Below are 6,078 nucleotides of genomic sequence, written 5' to 3' on the forward strand. Positions count from 1 at the left end.
ATATATATATATATATATATATATATATATATATATATATATATATATATTTGTGTATGCTTGAAATTTTTATTGTACTGTTTAAAAACAAATTTAAAAAATCATTTCTGATACAATATTTAAATAATAGAATTAAAATTATTTCTCCTCAACTTAATGCAAAACAATTTTAAAGTTTAATGTATGAACATGTGTGATTTTTAAAATGTATTTATGCTAAAATATTAAAAAGACATCATTTTAAAAAAATAAGTAAAGTCAACTAGGAGCACATCCATTTTCCAAAGTGATATACTATGTAATCTATAAACCAGTAAGCTACTCTATTTTAATATTATTACGAGTTTCAGGCAGTTCTTAGATACAAAGCAAATTTAGAAAAATGGTTTCTAAGTACTATTACTAACAACATTAGTAATAAGTAGGTTTTTAAGTTTGTTTACTTCCACAAAGTCCAAAGTTCTATAAGTTAAACAGTGAGTTTCCAAGAGTACTTATCAGTATGATCAGTATGGTTAAACAAGGTGTGGTGATACCGACATGGGCAGTACTTTAGAAAAAATAAAAAACAAAACTTTGTTGAATCAGTTTGCACCACATTGGTTGCTTGGAAATAATTTTTTTTTTTTTTTTGAAGGAGAATTTTTACTTTTATGTACAGAACACTCAGCAGTGTACATTTAGCCCAGCTTAGTGGCAAGTTCTTTAGCCTTTGCCTTCTCTAGCTTGGTGGTGTGAGCCACAGATTTTGGACCCAGGACGTTGCCTCCCTAGGCAGATCTCATCATATCTGTCATTGTAATTGGTCTTGATGGCTTCCACCAGCTTCACCAGAGCTCCTTTTTCTTCTGAGTTAACCTGAACAAAGGTGACAGTGGTGCAGGTCTTGTGGACCAGATGGCCCCGTCTTACCTTCCTCTTTTTTTTTTTTTTTTTTGAGTTGGAGTCTCACTCTGTCACCCAGGCTGGAGGGCAGTGGCACACTCCCGGCCACCGTAGCCTCTACCTGCTGGGCTCCGGCGATCCTTCCGCCTCAGCCTTCCAAGGAGCTGGAACTACAGGCATGCGCCACCATGCCTGGCTAATTTTTTTGATTTATTGTAGAGATGAGGTCTCGCCAAGTTGCCCAGATGGGTCTTGAACCCGTGGGCTCAGGCAATTCACTCACCTCAGCCTCCCAAAGCACGGGATTACAGGCTGAGCCACCGAGCCCAGCTTACCTTCCTCTTGATAATGCAGTAGGGGACCCCCATTTTCGACACAGGGCAGGCAGGAAGACCACCAGCCCGATGGGATCCACGTCATGTGCAATCACCACCAGCTGAGCCTTCTTGTTCTCCACCAAGGTGGTGACAATATTGACCCCTGCTCGAAGGACAGGTGGCCTCTTGGTGGGGACATCCCCTTTACCAGCAACTTTCTTCTTAGCCCCGGCCAGCAGTCTCTGCTTCTTCTCTTGCTTTGTCTCCGGCCTGTACTTTTGTGCCATCTTAAGCAGCCGAGTAGCTGTCTGGTGGTCCAAGGCCTGGATGAACTGGTTAATGGTAGGAGGCACTTTCAGTCATTTGTAGAGGATGGCTCTTTGTCGCTGCAACCAGATATACCAAGGCCATTTGACAAAGCGGGTAAGGTCCCTTTTGGGCTGGATGTCCTGACCAATGCCAAAGTTCTTAGGCCTTTTCTCAGATAGAGGGTTCACCACCTGCTTGGCCTCCTGCTTTACGACAGCAGGGGCCGGGACCACCTTCTTCCCCTTAGTCTTCTTTCCTTTCGGCATCTTGGGTGGCTGGAGGGAAAAAACCATTTTATTATCTGTAGCTTTAACTTAACATTGGCTTCAATGTTATTTTATGATAAATATTTTTCAAAATCCAAGATTTTGTGTCAAAACTTTCCTTTAGTCAGACGTTCTCAATGGAATCTGGGGATGAAGGCTCATTACCCTGCACCCCCACCCCACCCGTAAGATTCTGGATACTCAACCAAATGGACCTTGAAACTGATTGTTGTCATGAAATGTGTGTGTTTAATTAACATAGTTTGTGTAAAAACTTAGTTTTAAGTTAATTAAAAATATTTTTCAGTTTCAGATCTATCTAAGGTTATTTTTTTATTTTAAAGGTGTGTGTCTGTGTGTGTTGCTGTATAATGGAAGTAGGGATGGAGGATAAGAACCAACTGTCATTGAATGGCTACTGTGTTTGCTAATGTGCTAAGTGCTTTTCAGGCATAGCTCGATTAACTCCTCCCTGTATCTAGTCAAGAAGAGTTTTACTGTTTCCACTTTGCAGATGAGGAAATTAAGGCTCAGAGAAGATAAGAAACTTGCCCAAGGGTACACAGCATGTAAAAGAATGAGCAAGAAGTCAAATTTCTATTACCCTGGCTTTCCTCTTGTACCCTATCTACATATTTCATCATTTCCTCCTTAAGTGTATGAGCACCTTGAGATCTGACTTCCATTAGTCTTTGGGGCCTTCATGGCTCCTTAACCAAGTGGAGATTTTAATAAATATTTGTTAGATAATCTCAGCAAATCATTCAAGTGTCAACATCACACAGTTGTAACCTCCTTAAGCCAGAAGTTGAAGACTCTCTTGACAAAATTTTCCAAGTTCACCTTTGGAACTAACCATATGTGATTATTCAGTAACCATTTAAGAAAAATGTTTGAGAACACATCTGGAGGCTTCCAACTACATAAAGAAAAGTAGGGAAAGGAATGATGCTGCCAAAGACTGGGGTCAAGTTTGAGAAACATTGAGATTTAAATTTGGGAAATGACACATCAACCAGAAATTTCACGATGTGGAACTGAACAAGTGGAGAAACTAACAACCCATGGGAGAAAATTCCCAGAACACTGGGATCAAGTCAAAACAACTGATGGCTGTAGAAATAATTTTCAGACATAGAATTACAACCAGATGATTCCCTGCACCCTCCTTCCCAGCCCATGTGTGCCTGCCTGACTTCCTTCACAGGTGGCCATAAAGGAGCATTTTCCTGATGTATCCTTATCCATGGTATCAGTGCGACCTTATCAGTGATGAGGCTCCTCACTCAGGCTGTCATATGATTTGATAGGCAAGACATTAAACAATAGTATTTTTAATAATATCGTCTACCATTTGTTGCATGCCCAATATGTACCAGGGACAGTACTAAGTATTTTACATAAGTTATCTAATATTTATTTATTTACTATTTTTTAGAGACAGGATCTGCACCCAGGCTGGAGTATAGTGGCGCAATCATAGCTTACTGCACCCTTAAACTCCTGAACTCAAGTGATCCTCTGTCTCAGCCTTCCTAGTAACTGGAATCACAGGCATGAACCACTGCACCTAGCCCACAAGTTATCTGACTTAATCCTCCCAGAACCAAATGAAGAAACTGAGACTCAGAGAAGACGTGATTTTGCAACTAGAGGGTCTTTCTGTTGAACTCTAAAGCCCAGGCTTGTTCTTGCAGGGATTATGCTAGCTGAAGATGGCTAGTAGTGTTAGAAAAGTGAATTTGGGTTTTACAAGTTCTCATAACTAAAGTGTGAACATTCAGAGTGTTACTGAGGAGCCATGCTCTAGAACTATCTTGAGAAAACTGGCGGTGACAGATGGGCCCAAAAGTGAAGCATCAGTGACCCTAGACCCCCAAGAATCTCTTTAGCAGAAACTCAGCATATAGCAGTCAGGGTAAAAAAGCAATACTTTCAGGGAGGTGCTGTGTAGTTAAAACTATTGAGAATTTGCCCCCACTGTCTCTAGTGCCTGTTCCTGTATACCTGGACTATATGGCACCTCCCAGCTTCAGTTTCTTCCTGATCCAATTTGATGTGCCCAGCTTGGCTGCCGGTCATTTCTCCAAAGAATTGAGGTTACTGTAAGTTTTTGAGGGTAGAGGCTAGGTTCTTGACAAGATTCCAGTATGGAAACTGCTTAGTAAATACTTATGGCCTGTTCCTTCCAGTCAAAAGGATCAAAGATTCCAGAGATCAAAGAGTCCCTGTTGCTAAGGGAGTACGCTGAGCAAGAATCAGAGCCATCTTCCTTTATGATCTGCTTTTTCCCATTGCCTACGGAATTCAGCCATGGAATGCAGGAAAGCCATGGGGATAGAGGCTTTGCAGTCGTGCCAGGCAGGTCTCTTTCTCACTTCTACTGCAGACTGAGAGACCTGGCCTAGTATGAAGACAAGTTTAACTTTTTCCAGTATTATGATTTGTAATGTCCTTTGCTTTTTTCTTTTCTTAAAATTTTCAGTGAGAGAATACCTAAAGTGAAAAAGGTATATAATATCAAGGGTTGGTGATGATGTGGAGCAATTGGAATGACATACTCTTCTGATGACAGTGTTATAAACTAGGACAGCCACTTTTAAAAACTGGGAGGATATACTAATACTAAAGATGAATATTTTATATTATATATTTATATAATCTCCCAAGGCCCATCAATTCCAGTCCTAGGTGTATAGCCAACAGAAAGTTGTACATAAATACTAGAATGTTCATAGCCACCCTATTCATATCAAATAGAAACAATCAAAATGTCTATCTATAGTAGAATGGAAAAATAAATTATACATATTTATACATGGCATTCTACACAGCAATGTCATAACCTATAACTACATGCACTAATATGTATGGATCTTACAATGTTGAACCAAAGAAGCCAGACACAAGAGAGTCTGTACTGCATGATTCTATTTGTATAAAATTAAGATGTTTATATTAAAATATAAAAACAAATTTTAAAGATAAGCTCATCTGTGGTGTTAGAAATCAGGAGCATATTTATGTGGGAATTGTGACTAGGCATTATGGGATTCTGGAGTGTTGGTAATGTTTCGCTTTTTGATAACGTTTATTGCATAGGCTTGTGACTTTGTAAAAATTCATTAAGCTGTTCACTTATGATTGGTTGACTTTTCTGCACGTATGTTATACGCCAATCAATTTACAAAATATACAGGGGGGTCTTTGAAATCTCTCTATAAAAGAGATCTTTGAAATGAGTTAGCTCTGGCACTATTTCTTTACTAGAAGTGAAGTAAATTCTGAAATCTTGCGGCATTTATAATATACAAACATCATGATGCTTTATGTGTTATTATAAATGATTAGTCTAAACTTTTCTGTAAAATGATAGTTGTTATTTAGAAAGAAGTTTTTGTTAGCATTATAAGAAATGTTCAGTGAGAAGCATGTGAGTTTCGTTTAGCCTGAAACTACTTTTACAGTGTGTCTGCTTCCTTAGAACAAAATTTGTTGCCACTTTGTTAAGAAACAATAAATAGGTCAATTTCTGAAGCCAATAACTGGTCATTTCTAATTCATCAGTATGCTAATAAAATACAATATAAATATCTCAGTTCAGGCTACTGTAACAGAATACTGTAGAGGGAGTGGCTTATAAACAGCAGAACCTTATTTCTCACAGTTCTGGAGGCTGGAAGTCTGAGATTAGGGTGACAGCATAGTTGGGTTCTGGTGAAGATCCTCTTTCAGATTGCAGATAGCCATTTTCTCGTTGTGTCTTTACATGGTGACATGTAAAGATACAGAGAGTGCTCTCATGTCTCTCTGTGAGGGCACTGATTCCAATCCTAGGAGTTCCATCCTCAGAACCTAATTATTTCCTAAGGGCCCCACCTCCTCATATCATCAACATATGAATTTGAGGGGCAGGAACATGAACATTAAGTTCATAACAATGGGAAATCAAAAAATGTCTGGCATCACAATAAAATTACAATACAAAAGTTCTTAAAACCATGAATAAACTGATATTAAAAGTGTTCCCTGCCACTGTGGGTCTAGGGAAGCAAATATACAACTGAACATTCATCCCAATGTAAGGTGTGTCAGAGCTGCTCAAAGGGGCCTGTGACTATAATGCACTGGTGGAATCAGTAATGCCAACTGCTATGGTAATTTTAAAAACATAGATATTGCTCACATCCAACCCATTAAAATGTTCCTCCTTCTCCACCAAGTTGAATGGTGAATCTGCTTTCAGGAGTTGATTTCTTTCTTTCTACCTCCTTTATACATCCCCATCCTTGGATATTTTG

General features: G+C 39.0%; 1 pseudogene; it reads right to left on the reverse strand.

The window, feature by feature from the left end:
- Positions 1-680: 680 nt before the first annotated feature.
- Positions 681-1,783, reverse strand: LOC103265996 (annotated as a pseudogene).
- Between the last annotated feature and the right edge of the window lie 4,295 nt (positions 1,784-6,078).

The sequence above is a fragment of the Carlito syrichta genome, unplaced genomic scaffold, assembly GCF_000164805.1.
Source record: "Carlito syrichta isolate Samal-C Ts95f unplaced genomic scaffold, Tarsius_syrichta-2.0.1 Scaffold306975, whole genome shotgun sequence".
NCBI lineage: Eukaryota > Metazoa > Chordata > Mammalia > Primates > Tarsiidae > Carlito > Carlito syrichta.